Source organism: Corvus brachyrhynchos, unplaced genomic scaffold (assembly GCF_000691975.1).
Source record: "Corvus brachyrhynchos isolate BGI_N302 unplaced genomic scaffold, ASM69197v1 scaffold29, whole genome shotgun sequence".
NCBI classification, from domain to species: domain Eukaryota; kingdom Metazoa; phylum Chordata; class Aves; order Passeriformes; family Corvidae; genus Corvus; species Corvus brachyrhynchos.
The window spans coordinates 2,675,508-2,693,950 of record NW_008240033.1 but is presented as its reverse complement, the minus strand read 5'-3'; the positions used below and the strand labels follow the sequence as shown (position 1 = coordinate 2,693,950).

The following is an 18,443-nucleotide window of genomic DNA, read 5'->3' as shown; positions in this document are numbered from 1 at the left end:
ACACACAAACACACACTGGAACACAATGAACCCCTTTTGTGATCTCTCCAGTTGCTCCCACCCCAGACACACAGGGCCCGCTCCTGCTGCTGCACTCAAATCCCCAGACATGTGCACACAGGACAGAGATCCCTGCACCTGGGAAAATAGTTAGAAATGGAGTGTAATGACAAGACAGACTCTTTGAAACTTTCCTTCCCTTTGATTGCAGAAGGGTCTTCCTGACATCTAATAATGCCTCCCATATTCCCAAAGGCTGTTATCACCTTCCACAGATTGAAGAAAGGATTAGGTTGGTGGCCAGGCTGGGGCCATGGGCTGAAGCTCTCCTGTGACTCTCCTGGGGAGCAGCCATCTCAGGGTCTCCCTTTGCTCTGATGAGGTTGTTGAAGTTCCCCCAACTGTCATTGTTCCTCTGGGCTCCTTTGGGTTCATGGACACGTGCCTTTAATCACATAAACTAACCATTACATGCCCATCTCTGATACATACTCTTCAGTTTTCAGCACTAATAATTTCTTAGAGATTCAACAAAAAAAAAAATATTTCCCTTTTGAAAATCAAATTTTGAAAGAAATTTAGAAAGTTATTTTGAAAGAAATTTTGAAATTTTTGAAAGTTAAAGGGAGATAGTACTGTGAGGAACTACAATTTATGAGAAAGATAGATTGAAAATTTGTATTTTTATTACAAATTTTTATTTTTATTTTGTATTTATATTTTTATTTTTATTACATCAGAAGCTACAAGTAAAACTCATGTCAATAATTGAAAAGAGGGACATAGAGTTTACTAAAATGTAGTATTTATAGGTAAGCAGATAAAAAATATATAAGTTGTAAAACTGTGAATAGTGCAAACGATCTGGAGAAGACTAGGGAGACTATAAAAACAAAGAAGACGTAAAAAAAATTGTAGAAGGAAAGTGATGGAAAAAGACAAAAATTAGCATGTTTGGAGGGTATTTCTGATAAATCCTTTGAATCAAAGAATTAAAAAACCACACAAGACAAGTTAAAATTATTACAATGATTTATTCACATTGTACTAGAATCTGATAAGAGAATAAAAAAGAACTTTGATGTGGAAGGTTCTAAGGAATATAGCCAAATATAGATGCATCAAAGCTCACTGTTTGCTCAACAGGATAACAAAAGTAAGGATAACACTGCAGAGAAGAAAGATTCTTAGACTCCAACCAACAATTACTAAGGAGTTACCGTAAGTGAGATTTCTTCACAAGTATGTATGGTAACACAGAAACAGGTAATTGGAATTAAAGTCCTTTGTGATAGATTCATTGGTCTGGTGCCTCTGAGGAGTAAGCACATGATACTAAATATGAGCAAACTTCATCTGAACACATTGGAAATTGTCAATAGCTGCCATTGGCCAACCCTGATGACTTAATTGTGGGACTTTTTCAGCGGAGAAGAGAGCTAAATCCCTTCTTCCTCAAACGTCTGTCATAAAAGGTCAGTGTCACTAAGCACAAGTGTGCCTCAAGGCAGTGTGGAGTGAGCCACTTGCTGTGCTGAGCCTAGGCTGTGACAGGCCACAGGCAAAGATGCCTTGGCCAAGAGAGATGGAGACAGTAAGGGGAATCTCAAGGCTGATGGCAACTTGTGGCAGACAGTGACATATCCAGCTGTGACCTATTAGCCAAACCAAACCAAAACTCCTACAAATCCTATTTAAATATAATCCGTTTCAGAAATTAAGCATACAGTTTACAAAGGTGTTGCAACTATGTAGGCTTTCTGGTGCTTGCCTTTGTCTCTTGTTTTGTACAATCTACATTTTTCTGTCCAAGTTTTGTGTGTATCACTAGCTGTGTTCACTCAAGACTGAGATTAGTTTTCCTGCAACTGACAATGAGCTGCTAGTATCCTCTGTAACAGAGACACTTCAACCGAAAAAGCTGCAGGAATGGGTATGACAGAAGGGAAGTTTAGAAACCAGCCCAGTATAGTTCCATTACTTTCACTGTGAAAGGAGACTAGTAAAAAGCTACAAAAGAAATTGTCATGAAGAAAAATACTGAGCAGAAAAGGAAGGGGAAATGGGACAAGTTAACAGGATAAAATTTATCCAAAGTTATTCCACAGCACTTTACAAATTACTTACACAGTGAGGAGTGTGCTTTGGACTATATCAGGAATATTTGCAACTATAATGGGGAGCAGGTATTTCATAGACTATAAAAAAACAGTAAGCCTCCCAGAATATTATTCCTATAGGACAGATAGGACCTGCCTTCTGAACTTCAACTGCATTGGAGGTCAACACAGGAAATAAATACTATGGAAGTAATTGCCTATTATTTCAGAAGACTGAGTTGCTCTAGTCAGCTGTTCTATCACTACATAAGCCTAATATTTTCACAAGGTGGACACATCTTATGTATGATAACACAAACATTTAACCATTTTCTTTGTCAACTCTAAAATCCCAACTTTATTCCCTTCTCTGTCTCTGAAAGGTAAAACTATTCTTCAGTAATGGAGGAAATAAAATTGACTTTTGAACAAGAGGAAAATTTAGTCAAAGGTGCAAAACTGCTTAAAATCAATAGAGCACTGTCCATGGACATTTCATATGTGATAATGAAAAAGAAACAATGAAATTACTTGCACTTAATGCAGTAGAGACTGTTGAAGAAAACTGACCTAGAAACATCTTTAACAAAATCACAGAGATTATGGTATAGCTATAAGGGAGTTTCAAGTGATAAGTACGCTCACTTAAATACATTTTAAAAACAAATCTGAAACTACATTAATTAAAATTACAATAGTATTAATTCTGAAATGGCCCCACTAGAAAAATCCTTAAACTGCCATTGGTACCAGCACTCCAGCTCAAATTCCACTGACATTCTCTCCATTAACACTCTTCAGATGATGTTAATATTTCTGCAGCTTCAGACTGAAATTTAGCCTGTCAGTTGAGGACATTTAAATAGCTCTACTTAGCTATTTGTCATTTTCATTTAGTAACTGGCAAAACATTAAATTTTTGAGATTTCAAGCACTTTTATGAAATCTTAATTCTGAAAAGTAAAATTTGGTAGACAGACTGTAAAACTTCAGTTGCTCTTCTTAATTGTATTACTTTTCTAAACTGTGCAGCTGTATAAGAGGCTTTCAAAAGAGTTCTTGAACATGCAGTTGAAGCTGCTTAGCGTAGCATTTGTCCATTGTATCTTTGTAGCATCATTGCTGTGCTTAAATGCAAATAGGCAGAATATGTATTTGCATAACTCCTGGGGTTTTTGGGTTTTTTGCCAGTCTAAAATGGTTACACAACACTGGAACATTTCCATAGGTTCGTCTGAGGTAAATGCTGGAGCTGTTGTTCCAACTCTGCCCATATTAACTTGATGCATGGTAGAAACGTTGTTGTAGTATTCTGTGCAGTGACCTGATTAGTACAGGCAGAAGATTGAGGGGAAGTGATGATTTCTATTAGTTTTTTAAGTGTACAAGAGAAATTACTAGCTCTAGATATGGTAGGAACAAAGAAAGGTACTTTTTGTCGTCTTGTCAACTCGATTCAAGAGCAAACACAAAACAGTTCAAGTGCTTTCCATGATACATGAATTTTCATTTTGAGCAGCTTTGCACAACTCTGCTCTGAGCATGTTTGAGAGGTTATTATGAACATCATGTGGACTGGTTGTTTTGTTGTATAGCTTCTGACATGACTCAGGGTTGATTTTTATGTAAGCGTTTACAACTGATTATGTGGAATTCACCTACTAAGGTATGCAAACCTCTGTCATGATTCTGAATCAGAAACCATGATTCTGACCAGGTCCTGAACATTGTCTAGCAATAAATTAAAATGAGGGGGAAATAAGGGAGAAGCACAAGGCCTCATCAGAGTTGAAACACTTTTTAAATAAACAGGGTATATGAAGGAGTTTTAAACAGTAATTTTTTTTCTGCTGTTGAAAGTTACCAACACAAGGGTTAATAATCAGAAGTTATCTTTGTGTGTCTGACAGTAAGTGGCTCTGAAATACTTGATCTAAAAGGCAACCAGACATATTTTAAAATACAAAGTCACAAAGTCAGGGTTTGCAAGGAGCAAAATCCTACAGAAAACAGACTTTTGTTCCCCTATCAAACCAAAATGAAGCAAACCTCACAGTGTTTCAGCCACACTTCTGAGCCAGACAATAAACTTTCTGTGAATGAACATTCTTCACATATTTCCATGTTGAGGAAAAGGCTTTTAAGTGTTTGTGATGCTGTATATGAGAAAAGTGTGAATTCTAATGAAAGGCAGCAATGAATGGTGCCTGTGGTTCCCTGTACCTCTGTTCACTCATAGTACATGAAATTGACACTGGACAAGAAAATTCTGCCAAAACTAGTCCATGAAACATTAAAATGCTGCTTATTTCAGTGGGTCATGGACTATGGCATCCTGCTATGGAGTTACTCAAACACTACTCTGAAGCATTTTACTGAAGCAATACAAGTCAGCTTCTTTGCAGATAGATTTTTCCTGTTAGATTTTGAATAAATGTAGCAGTTTAAAATTTTATGGATTCACTCTTTTTGTTCTCTCATATCCTTTCTACTCCATCCTCCCTCTCTTCTTACTGCACGTTGTTCTGATCCATCCCCTTCTGACTCTTAAACTCTGTTATTCAGTAATCAGTCACTGACTGGGCACTTACCTTTGCAGCTGGTTCCAGCCACTTTCAGCAGACACACCACAGGACACAGCTGAGCCCTTCTGTCAGGCCGGTGGCACCTCTGTGAAAACATTTAGGAAAGGAGAGAGAACACCAATTAAAAATATCAGTGCAAGCAGAGCTGTAGGAGGTGATCCACAGTGGAACGGGTAACATCCCAAGAGGAGCCGTAGTCAATGGACAAGCCCCGAAGGAACTACATTCTCTGGAGGACCCATGCCAGTGCAGTGGAAATTGGCTGTGTGGGATCTTGGCTGCCAGCCAGCAACAGACCACCAAGTAAATTTTACATTTATGAATGCTGGTTTTCCTTCTTCTCTCATTTAATTATCTTCTTTATAAGAGTCTGTATGAAGCACTCTCATTCTTTAAAAAAATTCCATGTCTGCTAAATCAAAGAAGTTGAAAACAAATCCATTAAAGATACTCATGCTTTCCTCAACCTCATTTTCTTCATGGCTAACTTACGAATTCAATTTTGAACTGCTTAAAGTCCCTATTCAGCTCTACCACTGTCACTGGGCAAGTAAATCCCACCCCACAAAAAGAAAAAGACAAAAAATATAAATTGGGGAATTAAAATTATTTGAGTACTGTTGTGGAAAAAAAATTACAATTTTAAACAAAAAATATGTACACTGACCACCAAATAAAGGCACCATAATAATGTAGGACTAGTGGGGTGATTATGACAGCAAAAGTATTAGGCTGATGGAGGCATGTTTCACTGTGAGTTTTTTCAGAAATGCTCAAAGCAAAGGAATAGGTCCAAGTATTTCTTGTCTATTTTTCTGCCCAATAATAAATGCCAGCTATAATAGTAATGAAAAGCATATTTTTAAATGGGGGAAACAATCGCAATGTAAAATGTAACTTCTGACTTCTAGTCATTTTCATTGCATCCCTTTAAAATTGAACCATGCTTCTTACGTAACTGAAGCAAGACTCCTCATGTAATTTAAAATAGCAAGGGACTGCTGTGGTATTCTGGAGGTGTTTCTGGATTTTTCTCCTTTTGCAAAGTCAATCATTCTGCTCCTGATATTATATATATATATATATAAAACAATCTGAGTCAGAGGGATTCAATTTATAGAGAAAGAGTTACACTCTCAGTGTTACTCTTTTCTCACAATCAGAACAGCCCTTCATTGCTCCTGTGAAGTTCAATATTTATTAGAGAATTGTGGGAATGAAAAAGGCCAAATGTCCTGTAAAAATGAATTTATGCAGATAAAAGAATATTAGACTGATATTTCTGAACTTAAACTCTGGCAGCTTGGTGCTTAATGAGAAAACTGTTCTCAAAGATTTTCTCTCATTCACCATTCAGGCTTTGAAGAAAGTTTTCTGGGTTAGATCCAAAAAAAGGACCTGAAGTGGGGCTTGGTGAGATTTAACAATGAAGTCTAAATCACCAGCTGAAAAACCCTGGTTGGGAGCTGCTGTATAACCTCCACAGTTATTTTATGTTTTCTTAGGGGGTCTTCTTGACACAGAAGCAAGAAAGTCCTTCCAGAAGGGAGTCACAACACTTTCAACTAATTGTCCACACTGAATTATCTCTGAAAAAAATTGCCTTTTCATTGACTGTGTCAGAAACCCACACAGGTCAGGTCCAGCCAATTTAGGTTAGTTATTGTGTCTAGAAGATGTGCTTTGTGCACACCCTGAACTCTTTGCATCATCACAGTTCAGATTTGGTTCAAACATATACTTATTCTATCCACCATCCCTAAAATCTGATGTTTATAGCTGGAATAACAGAATCATAGAATCCTTTAGGTTGGAAGGCACCTCTTGAGTTCATCTGGTCCAAACCTCTTCTCAAGAGGGCTCATTTGGAGCAAATTGACCATGTCCAATCAGGATTTTAATATCTTCTTGAATGGAGACTTCACAACTTCCAATATACTTCAGGGAGTACTTTGTTTAAGTACTCCCTGATCTTGTCATTTTTCACTGAGGGTAAGGAAGTCTCTTTAGCTCCAGAATTTCCCTGTGATCTCAGATGATTTTTGTTCCTGAATGCAGTTCTTACTGGCAAAGACTGAGGCAGAAAAGCCTTTGAGTACCTCTGTATGTTCCATGTTATCTGTCACCAAATTCCAATACCCCTTTCAGCAGAATTGTAGAATCCTTTCTTGGCTTTGCTAGATTCAGCTCCAGGAAAGCCAGCTCTTGCTTTCCCAAGCCCTATCCCTACAAGATTGGACAGAAACTGTCAACTCCTTCTGGGTCACCTGCCCCTGTGTTAAACTCTGATATACCTTTTTATGCAAGTTCAAAGCCCCTTGCTCACCCATGCAGCCCACACACTGTCTTTATTTCCTACTTCTCTGTATGACTCTTTCTTAAGTTTGGAGGGAGTGATCCTTGAATATCAACCAGCTCTCCTGAAACCCTCTTCTCGCTCAGGCTCTATCCCATGGCATTCTCAATCAGGTCCCTGAAGAGACCAAAGTCTCCTCTCCAAAATGCCAGGATTGCAGACCTACCTTTTGCACTGCTCCCTCCTTTTAGGATCTTGAGCATCAGCACTGCAATCAAGGCTGTCTCTGACTTTCACACGCCAACCAATTCTTCCTTGTTTGTAAGTATCAGGTCCAGGACAGATCCTTTCCTTGTTGGCTCCTCAATTACATGTGCCAGGAATAAGAACAGTCAATGACACTTTGACCAATTTTTACTGTTCTCTTCTTTTCTAGAAAACAGCAATATCCATCTGTTACCAAATAATCTATTACTTTGAGAACCCAGATTCAATTTTCTTTTTAATCTGAAGGTTTTCAAAGAACTTATTCAATCTAATCAGTTAGGTACCTAACTTCTAAATTATTTTAAAAACAATGATATTGCCATGATATAATTTCTTTCTTTTTAAAAAGCAAACTTTATTCCAGTTTTGGAAAGGTTAGCTGGAAGGTGCTATCCCACAGAAAGGAGTACTCTCAGGAGAGGGCTCATCAAGGAACATTTATAGAGTTACACTCTAATTTATACCTATTTATGTCTTTAATTAGGCTATGAAATTGCCTATTGAACATCTTTCTTCCCATGTATCAGCTCTGGACCTAACATAATGACCAGACTTAAACAGACAGTCAGCAAATTAAATGTCATTAACTAACACTATTGTGGAAAGTAAAGCTAAGATAAAAATTATTTTACAAAATAATGACATTAAAAATTAGATCCATAGGATTTTGTTTGGTTTTTTGGGTTTTGTTTGTTTGTTTGTTTGTTTGTGATAAATAAGGTAAACAAGCCTTGGCACATTTGGAAAGAGAATAGAGCTTATCATTTATCTCTGTCTGAACCAAACAATTGCTTAACAGACAACAGAGAGGCGCATCAGTCTTTAAGGTGGGATTCATATGACCTAATTTGGGAATCTACATTAGGCAGTGGTGAGCTGCATTCTAGAAATACTTGTTTGTCTCCTTTGTCTGAGTGGGAATATATACTTCTGTCTCAGGCATAGACAGATGTGTACTGCAGATGCTTGCATCAGATCAGATGAATCCCACGCTGGATGTACAAATGAGGTACGTTCAGCAAGTCAAGCAACTCCTAAAATAACTAGAAAATGTAAACTACATCCTTGTGCTGCTATGATCTAATGAAGGCTGGTAAGCACTGATGATACTCAGAGCTTCTGCTGTGTAATGGTGGAATAAACAGATAAAGGAAATATAAAAATAGGAGTTATTGCTTAGGTCTCCATGGAAGATGGAGATAAACAATGGCACTTGCTTTCTCAGAGTATCCTAGCTGTCTATGTAGGAAGAACAGAAGTGCTACAAAGAACACCACTTCTTATATGATCTGGTGAATTGGGTTTCCTGGAAGAGTCCAAATAAAATTAAATGTAAAATGACTACTCTTAAGCAGCCATTATAGTTAAATAAATGTCATTAAACCACCACTCGATCACACCCTTTACTAATTACAGGAAAAATCCAGGAACATGTACAATAATTTATTTAATCTTATTTTTCCTGCCAGCCCTTTCCATACCAAATACATATACTCCATGGGAATTTTCAAACTATGTAAATGACAAAGATGGAAAGAACAGAAGAAATTACTCTTGGTTATTTTAGGAATAGTGAACTCAAATACGGCCTTAAAATTGCCTCACTCTTAGTCATCTCTTTTATTATTTTCCTTTTTCAGGCATTTTAATATCCAAGCACTTCATTATTCAAGTATTTGTTATTCTTCCCTGTCATTCCTACAGCACTTGGCAGGCTGTAAACCTGTGTGACTTCATAGAGAAGGCAGCTTTGTGATGCTACCAAGAGCTCACTCCAATTATTCACTGTGTCTATAACATTTTTCCAAAGCTTTTCTAGAATACATTATAATAAGGTAAGAAGACTTTTATTTCAATGAAATATTGCATCCCAGTGGAAGTGGCGTTTTGATTTTTTAAAATTTTGTTTTGGTTTTTTTTTTGGGGGGGGGGTCCTTTTTTTTTGTGTGTGTGTGTGTGTGTGTGTTGGTTGGGTTTTTGGTGTTCTATTTTTTTTTTTTCCCTGAGAAGCAGTCAATGCCATTTTCAGTGACATATATATTGCTGTTACAAGAGAACCTAATCTGGAACACTGAGTACCTCAACTGGAGTGTAAGAAATTTTTATAGTGACCAATGAGTGCTTGAGAAGTAATCTCAAACGACAGTTCAGAATCCCTACTACTACTATAAACTATAGCAAGTCATAGAAAATCTTCAGTTAAATAATCAATGTCTTCTTTAATACACTATCTGCACCTCTGTTATTAAACCATATTTTACAGACATGTAGAAAAAGTGCCAAAAGTCACAGCTGGCATAATTCCACCAAACTAGCTAATTTGCAGTAAGACTAACATTTTTGGTGGGAGCAATAAACAATATCATGTAGAAAAACTCTATCAGAGACAAAAATACAAATGTTTTTCAGAGGCTGTGTTTTAAAGCCAGCATCAGATCTTCTTTCCACTGCATGGTTATACCCACCTTTTTTTTTTTCACTCTTTGTATTTAACAGCATACCAAGCTGTTGACCTATAACCTTAGCAAATGGATCATGGACACTGCATGAGTACATGAAATTCCTTCAGTCATGTAAACACTTAGAAAAATATGTTGCAATTTCTGTTAATACTAATATTACTGCATAATTACTTGTAATTTGTAGTTCTTTGGGGTCTTTTTCCTTATAAACAGTTAAAGTCATTAATCATGCTGTCTCATAGTTTTCTTTATTAGAAATGCAATGATAGCAGATCATGTGTTCAGATAACTTTGAGACTTGGACTTAAAATAGAGTCACCAGTCCATCTCATACCAAAATTTAAATTTACTTTAAATACTTGCTGCAATATTTCTAAAGAATACTATCAAGTTTTCATAGAGAGTTGGTGGCTTGTTGTTTTTTTTTTTTTCCCCAATATTCAAGTTATGGAGATTCCTAAACTTTTTTCAAGGAACAGCACAGCTTAGAGGTCTAACATTACCTTGTCATTTCCTCATATTTCACCATTTAAGTAGCACAGTTCCACATACAGATCTATTCTACAGATATAATGTATATATCATAAAAAGATCTTGGGAAAATATAGTGTTAAATGTGTGCACTCATAGTGAAGTCCTATAGTAAGGCTGAGTGGAAGAATGGCTTGTTAATGTCCTTTATTTATACTGGGCATGGATGTCAGGATTCCTGGGACAGCTTCTCTGCACTTACACCTATGCCTCATGGAATGTAAGGTACTTTCCTCTGTGAAATTCACACATATACTGACAAGATTAATTTTATCATTTGCACATTTATAATCAGCTGAATGTGAAAAACTTATGCTCTGGTGTTTGGGGAGTTTTTAAATCTCTTTTTTATTGCTGTTGTCCAAGAAACACCATAATGGTATGTTAATATTGCTTAGGAAAAAAAATGGAAGCTATATTTGTGAATAAAAAGTAATAAATTCTGTCATAAAGTATCTGTGTAAAGGAGAAAAGTAGGATCCTTCTCACAAAAGACCAGTAAACATGAGCACCGTATTCTAGATCTTGAGCCATTATTCCACCTAGCAGCGGGATAACACATCCCTGAAGGAAATAGCAAGGAGGTTCAGCGGGAGCATTTAGCTGAGGATAAAAGGCGCCGTGTGCTGCTCTGCAGTCTCCTACTCCTTTCACGTGAATGCAAAGTCATACTATAATTATGGCTAGTAATTTAAGTTCCAGACCATTTTCATATTTTGTTAATTTTTTGCTACATTTTAAGCACTCTAACAAACAGATTGCGTCTTCATAAATATTAAAAACAAACTGAAGTAATTTCATTTATTAATTTTTGATCCCAAATGTCTAATCATAATTGTTTGTTGTGTTTCTTTTCCTGAGGCTGCTTGCAATACAAGTGTTAATTTATCAAGGGTTCATCTCAGCTGAAAAAGAAAGAAAGAGGAAAAAAAAAAGCCTTTTTTCAGAGAAAACTTGCATGACAATGCAGAGAATAAATATACTTTCCTTTGTTATTCAAAGAATGAACATCCATTACAGGCAATATTTTGGTTCAAAATAACAGCCAAACCAGATAAGAAAAATAGATTTATTCAAGATGTAGACTATATCAAAGTTGAAAACAATAAATCAAGAGTGGTAAATGTACCAACAAAATGCATAAAAGACAAAATCTGAAAGTATGCGAATTGGAGATTTGTATTGTAAATGCTGCAAAGCAAAAGAAAAACATGTATCACAGAACAAAATTTGTACTGCAGAAGAAACCAATTCATTGTTAGACCTTGTCAGTGTACCTACCAGTAAAGGAACTAGAAAGAGATAGGAAAAGTAACTTCTGATTTCTTGGTAGAGCCAATTTGACTGATTGGCAAGCATCAAAACACAGACATGCTCACGGACTGAAAGTATGAATCATTCTCATTGTGTAACATCATTGAGAAAAGACTTCAACAGAGGGTCTCCCAGAGTGGGCAGACTGAGCCTGCAAATGCCTTTTTTGGGAGGGACTGAGTTGGCTCAGGTGGGAATTAGCAGGGAGAAGAGATCAGGCTTACAGATTGCTCTCAAGGAAAGAGGTGATCTAGTGATCTTGGAGGATTTACTAGTTTGATTGACTCAGAAAGTTACTAAAGCTGCCAATTAGAAAGTCAGAGTGTGTCAGAGACTGAAAATAGTTCATACCTCAAACATTGATATAAAGTTTTGCTCATTATAAAGAAGCTACAACCGAAGAAGCTTCCCTGAAGAGAGGGATTTTGAACTGAAAGTCAAACTGTTGATTAGATAAAGGGAAATGCATTGTTCAATCATCTCAGGCTGAGGGAAAGGAATGCATCCACAAAAGGCCAAAGCCACCAGTTGCAGCTATCCCCAGTTGAGTTTGGGGTGGAGGGAGAGCACAGCTCACAGAAGCCAGGTTTACACAGACTCCCCCCAACCGAGGGGGAAGGAGGAGGTTTTGGGTGCATGGTGCAACCTCTGGTGAGAGGCAATAAACACCCATCCTCTGTTACACAAACTGGCCCAGCTGTGGAACCCCCAACCCCACAGGGCACATCCACGGGACATCCACGGGACTTCCACGTGAGAGGCTTGGCCCCACAGGGCTGCACATGGTGCAACAGACCCAGAGTCTGCTGTGAGAGACTGCCCCCCACCCCAGGGGAACACGCCTGGACACACCCACCTAGCCTGAGCATGTACACCCATGGGACTCTGTGCCTTCTGGGGGGACCTTCACCACCAAGAAGACCAGCTGGAGAGGATCAATGAAGCATCTTGGGATCCACAGAGTGGTGATATTTTCCTTTTTCTGTCCCTGTCACTCTTTCTGTCCCCACTGCCTATTTTCTTTCTTTCTCTCTCTCTCATATTTATCATCAAATAAAACCCTTACTATTGTTGCTAGTATATGGTCTTGTTTGCACCATAATTTGGGCAGAGGAATTTCTAAGAACCTTAAAACTGGATCATAACAGAGTGGAAGAAAATTCCTGACTTATTGCTGTAGCTGGCAAGAGACAGGCAAAGACTTTCCCAGGAGATATGAGTTTTCTCATTGAGAGTGATTGCTTTGCTCTTTCACCACAACTTTAGAGACTGCTGCAGTGGTCTCCTGAATTATGGAGTATGTCTAACAGTTCCTTAAAGTTCTGCCCATCTTGAGACCTATTTCCACTCCCTGAGCACCTAAATTCTTCACTGGAGCCTAAAGTTATGGAGCATCAAGCATGACATTTTGCAAATTGTAACTTGTTATCACACAAATGGTTTTCCTGAATGGATATTCATTGCATGCAGTTCTATATATGGCTCAAATTATCCTGATGTACAAGTATTTGTGTTTTAGGTTGTGTCTTGTGCCCTAGAGGAAACAGCAAAACATGAAACCCCAATTTGCATACAAGTCCAATGTCTGTCTTTTTTTCAAGTCACTCACAGAAAATGCGATGTTGTTATCTTACACTTGTATTTTGATCCCCAAAATATAGTTCTCAGCTGGTATTTTAGTCTTTAAGTACCTAGGGGAAGACAGTCCTATAATCATTGAAAACCTACTGACTAAATGAAATATTATGTCCTAATATATTTAGTGAATATAGTGAATATTAGTGACTATTCTTGCCTTCTACATCCTTACAAGCAAATGGGAGTTCTAAATTCTCAGGCATATATTAAACAATAGTGTTCTTTGCACGTACTGTGTTCCTGGTACTGCTCTTATTAAGGTAAACAAAAATACTACTCTTCTTCTAATGTTTTTTAAATGGATATAAGTATAACATTTCTGATAGCATATTAAAAAAAAAAGGAGATTCCAATAAATAAATAAATACAAACATGCTGTTTATGGAGGTTTTCTTGGCCTTTGCAGTGCATTTGTCTTCCCATTACAGAAGGCCTAAATTTGGAAAGATGAGGAAAATAGTAAATAAGATTTTAAATTCTTAGATAATCACAGATGCATGCTAGATGTGACAATATAATTAGTTTGTGTCCCAAGAATTAGCTCTCATCAATTTATGACACACACTGCTGTATGGGAGTATGCAAGTATAGGGAGATGATAATAGTTTAGTTTCTCAGAAAGTTTCCGGTTAGAAGGTTATAATTTTGTTTAAGTCTGTTTCTATACTATTAGATTAAAGACAAGAAGGCAAAAAAGTATGTCCTGAATAGCCTACATCATCTACATACTAAGTAATGGGGAATGTAAAATCCAAGATTTAGTGAATGCATTTACAGAAGGGAATTGATTGTTTTAAATGATGAGTTGTGAGAAGAATCTGTAAGAAAAATTGTAAAATAATATAGCTATTTTATAAAAGACCAGCCAGTAGAGAACCAAAATAGTCTCATACATGTGTTTAAGAGAAGAAACACTGCTGCTTGGATGAAGAGAGTGTTTGCTTTAAAGCACTGAATTAAAAGTAAGTTGAATTTTGATTTGCTCTTTTATTTGGTTTTGATTTTTCCCTTATAATTCAGAGTAACAGAATAAGGAATAAAAGCATGTATTTTCAACCTCTACTGCAAGTGTTTTACTTTGGTTGGTTGGTTGTTTTTTTCTTTTTTTCAGGATCTTTCTGCAACTGCTTTGAACTGTGCTTCACAGTGAGTTCTTTGCCAGTTTGGTGTTAAAATTTGTAGTTTTATTTAAAAATCTTATCCTACAGATCGTTATGGACAAACGTAAGCAAAAGGTGGTCTGGAAATTCTTACAATGATCCAAAAATTAGTTTAAAATGCGGTTTTGAATATAGATGCAAATAACTGCAGGTCCTTGCATAAATTTTTACATTCACACATCTTTTAGAGTAACCATGCAATCTGAACTAACACTGCACTGTCTCCTCTTACAAATCAAGGGCAAATGGGCTTCAAGTTAGGACTGCAAGGGGGGAAAAGCTTGAACAGTATATCTCCATACCTTGACTCCTATCCATAGTAACATTTGTTGCTTGCTCATATACAGGGTCTTGTATCGAAAGGTCGAGCATAATATTGAACCTTAAAAACAGCCTTGAATCTTTATGACATTTCTGGTGCTCAACTCAACTTTCCCTGGAAAGTTGAACAAGAAAGGCTGTGACATTAGAGCCAGAGTTGTAGCACTGCCAGTAACCAGAGATGGTCAACCAAATGTACTCTAGAACAACTTCTCAGAAAAGTTCTCTTTCCTATGATTTTATCCTTTTGTCTTTACCTGTACCTATGCACATCTTATCAAGGATTAGTCCCTCTTTTCCTGCTTTCAAGTATTTAAACCTTACTCTCAACTCTACAGTTCTAAATGAGAAATCACTCAGTCCCCTGATACTATTCTCCTTTTTAGCTCTTCTACTTTCATTTCATCACTTTGACAGCTCAGAGACTTTTGAATCACTGATATATACTGGAGGCAATGGTAGGACTTCCACGACTAAAGTACTGTTCTTTCTCTCATCCAAGTTTTTGAAACTAGAAAAGAAAAAAAAGGAAACCTTTTCATCACTAAAAGTGTCAGGAATTTTAGAGCTAAAAAATATTCTCAAAAACAGAAATACCTTGTTCAAATTGTGTTAAATCTATTCCTGGATTTTAAAAATGCCCTCATTTTTGCGATAACAGTATGAGACAATTTTGATTGAGACCTCTTTAGATAGCTAGAAATGAATTATGTGAACTTAACTTCACTCATCTAATTTTGAGTCTTTAGCTGGCTGCCTAAGTTAGGAATCTGTTCACCTTAGGCTTCTCTCCATCATTACTGCAAAAAGATATTAATTTCCAAAAAGTGAGTCAGCTTGTGTAAGATATGAATCATTCTGTCAAGATGTCTATAACTCTCCATAGGAGACACTTTCAGTACCAAGCTTCTAAATTAATTGTCTCTGTTAAGCACCTAAGAGAAGGTAGGATGAACTCAGGTCATTGGTTTAAGAACTTTGGCAAAAAAAGAGGGAAGATTACATCCCACTCTCTGCACATCTAGGCCTCAAGATTAAATTCTCACACTTGTAACACACATATATGCAGAGCTATATTTATATTTATATTTATATTTATATTTATATTTATATTTATAGCTCCAAGCAAAATGGACCAAAATACTGCCACCTTTGTACTGCTGCTAGTTCCAACAACAGCTGCAATACACAAGGAAGTCACAAAATGTTTGCAATGCAAAAATGTATGCAGATACTCTGGATAAACAAGGATGATACAGAGATGGTTGAAAATGTGGGTGTACATATCTGGAGGAGTCCTGCCTCGCATGTAAATTGCCTGCTTTTATAAAAGAAAGCTTCCTAATTATAAGAGTCATACCTAAAAGAGATTTTAAAAAATAATTGGTCAATATGGAATTTATAATTTCAGGCAACAGTGACAATATCCTGAGTCACTGGGGACTGAACGAAATAGAACAAAAACAACCAGCCAGCCTGGGAGTGTTGTAAATAATCATGTGCAGTCAAGTTTTCCCAAGGAATTTGACTTGTCTCAGAGAACAAGTTGTCTGCTGAGATGCTGCTTCACATTCTGCAGAGAATGTGGAATTCTTCTGGCTACTGATGCAATTAATTACCAGTATAGTTAAAGAGAAAAAATATCAATCTCCCACACAGATGGTTCAAGATATCTGTTCCTTGAAACAACCTTCATCCTACTTTCACTAGGTGTTGTATTTCACTATTTAAAGTCATTGGATTTATTCCACTGCATCTGTCTAAAACTGAAAATGGTAAAATCATTGAATTCAGTTCATCAGTGATGGCTTTTAGCACAAAAATAAATGAAGACCTTTGGAGGTATAGTATTATGTTTGAAATGAATGGTGGCATGCAAGTCCCTGAAATTTCTGTCTATCAGACAAACATGGGAAATATATCTTATTAAGATTAATGAATTGTCAATTAATTTTCCAGTTCAGTGACTTATGTCCACTACAAAATTCTAGAAATTAAGCGTAACTTACAGGATTTGCTTTCATATACCTGAAATAGGAAGTTTTCCACAGCTGCAATGTGTTGAAATTTTGATTCATTATTATGCATAAAATAATCTTATTAACAATTCAAATGCAGAGCTTTACAGATTATTAAGAAATAAAACACTAGTTAAGATTTTTTCATGTTTTAGGTATGGCACTAAGCTTGGACTGGATCATTGGTTGGAGCATTATGCTTTTTTCCAATAAAATTCGGGATTTTCTCTATGAGCCTTAATGTTTAATTGATATTATCTAGTTATTAATGTTGTGGAAAAGTCCTGTGAAGAATATGAGAATTGAAACACTCATAGGCATATAATGCACAAAACAGCATGTTTTCCTACAAGATACATCCTGCTCTTTATGTTCTGGCACTGGCAATGTAAGACAAGATACTAATTTAGTTTCTGGATGGCTGTCACAGAGTATCAGACTGCAGAAAATCTTCTATAAATGAAATATAGCCAAAAGAAGGGAGGAGCTAAGTTATCAATTAATCTTTGATTGTTGCTTAATCTCAGTGTCTGTTAAGTCTGAGGTATATTACTGGGGAGTCCTTTTGTTCTTGAAGCTTATATAGAGTTATAAAATGTAGACATTTGAGTTATACACAGTGTAAACCATTTTTTAACTATTTCCTGGAGAAAAACAACCTCAAATCCCCACACCTTTTTACCATTATTAATTTTCTTAACCTGTTTTGGAATTTGTCATTCAAGCTACATTCTGTGTCATCTGCCTCTACTCAGGACTTTTCAGAAATCAAAGTTGCTATGTTTTCACAATGTATACTAAGTTGAATTCTGTGTTCTGTTTCTTTGATTTTGGAGAGATAAGAATTTTAATCTTATTAGTAAAGCAACCATATTTTTCTAGGTCCTCATCAGACCTGTTGTCAAATAAGCGCAAGAGAATTTGTCATTAGATAACTGGTACTATCTTACTGAGGCCAGCTTGTTGCAGAGCTTGAAGTAAATAAATTAAACTGTTTCTTTCTACATACTACAGAAATAAGACTGAACTTGAGAAAGAGGTAAAATAAAATCCCAAAGAAATACTGAATTTTTCTAGAGAATATATAGGCAGAGGTTGTGCTTCGATTACATTTCAATGTCAGTACCCTCCAATATACAGAACTTCTCACAACCTCAAGATGATGTTAGAGTTAACACTGCTTGTGGACTCACCAATACAAATCTTGGAACATCTATCATTTTCCTTCTATGCAGGCATGTAAATGATACAAAGTCAATATTATACTATCTAAGATTTTAGATTATGTCATTTGCATTTGAAAAAATGTAGCTAATCCTATTAAGTGATGACTTTAAACTGTCACTTTATATTCTAAATATTAAACAGATTTTTGTATTATACTCATGTTAGATCTACTTTAGAATACCATCAGAGATTTTTTTTTAAAGCAGAATAAAGCTGCTGATTTTTTTGAAAGATGTGGGCTGCTTTGAGCACACATATTCAGATCTGTACTTACTTCAGGCATTTATACTGCAGCTGTAGATCTGGATGGGCAAATAAGTGCAGTCACTGGTGCCCCAAAACCTGAATGACTAGACTAATCATTGCCATTTTAGTAATTTCTGCAAATTTTCAGTCTTTGGGTAGCCAGGGTATTTTGATGCCAGCTTCCTCTGTGATACGCAACAGCTCAGAAAATAAGGGCCAGTTATCTTGTGTTGGTTAAGAATATCTGTTTGTGCTTGCTACTTGATTTAATCATAGCCT

At 36.5% G+C, this 18,443-nt stretch overlaps 1 long non-coding RNA gene across 2 annotated transcripts in view; it reads right to left on the bottom strand.

The window, feature by feature from the left end:
• LOC108449037 overlaps positions 1 to 18,443 on the bottom strand; it is a 113,900-nt gene that overhangs the window by 85,856 nt on the left and 9,601 nt on the right. The window contains exons 2-4 of one of the 2 annotated variants that reach the window (XR_001865137.1): positions 7,207 to 7,412; positions 4,691 to 4,769; positions 959 to 3,423 (exon numbers count right to left, since the gene is read on the bottom strand). This is a non-coding gene — a long non-coding RNA (uncharacterized LOC108449037). Of the gene's footprint in view, positions 1 to 958; positions 3,424 to 4,690; positions 4,770 to 7,206; positions 7,413 to 18,443 lie in introns of those variants that run through there. The other variant, XR_001865136.1, reaches the window with a different exon arrangement.